Consider the following 809-nt stretch of genomic DNA (forward strand, 5'->3'; position numbering starts at 1 on the left):
GACGTCTCCTCTGACTGAAGCCGGCCTCACTGATCTGCTTCAGCAGCTTCCTTCAGTGTCACAGATCAGTGTGATTATGCAACATGAGACGCAGAGGTCTTGGTCTGTAACCTTTTCCTCTAACAGTCATTTGGAGGTTCTGCTGCTGGCTGATGGACTGATAACCAGCAGCTTGTTTTGAACCTTTAATCTGAAATCTGGTGACCACATTTTTAGATAAACGTCACTTTGAAAGTTTGTTTGTTCCCACAAGTAACTCTGAAAAACATGACAATCAGCTGTTATAGAGACCAAACCCATCTAAATCTTTTTCTTCTGTTCCTCTGCAGACATTTTCATCGGTTTTAAAAACTGGTACTTTATGCAATACATAAAATATGTCATTACATGTAAAAACATTTAAAAGCAGCATTTCACTGTCTTGGTTTTAACACATTACGTTTCATTTGTAAGAAAATAGGACTCTGAGAAACTATGACTAATGCTAAGAAGCTTCCATGACGGCCGTATAAACAGTTCATTATAATCTTAGTAATGCAGTAATCACATACATTCACAGACAAAAGTCATAAAAAACAACACGTTTAAAATGATGTATGTGAGGAAACTAATAATCTGATATCTGCTTACAACGACATTAAAATAAGTGTTATAAATCACATATTACTGATTTAAAATAAATGTTACAGACATTTCTGAATATAAAACTAACATCTTCACCTGCCTGTTATTTTACCATCATTTGCAGTGTATTTCTGATTAAAAACAACTCTGCTGGGGATAAAATGTGAAGCAGACGAGCCCACCAG

Source organism: Acanthochromis polyacanthus, chromosome 14, assembly GCF_021347895.1.
Source record: "Acanthochromis polyacanthus isolate Apoly-LR-REF ecotype Palm Island chromosome 14, KAUST_Apoly_ChrSc, whole genome shotgun sequence".
NCBI classification, from domain to species: Eukaryota; Metazoa; Chordata; class Actinopteri; family Pomacentridae; genus Acanthochromis; species Acanthochromis polyacanthus.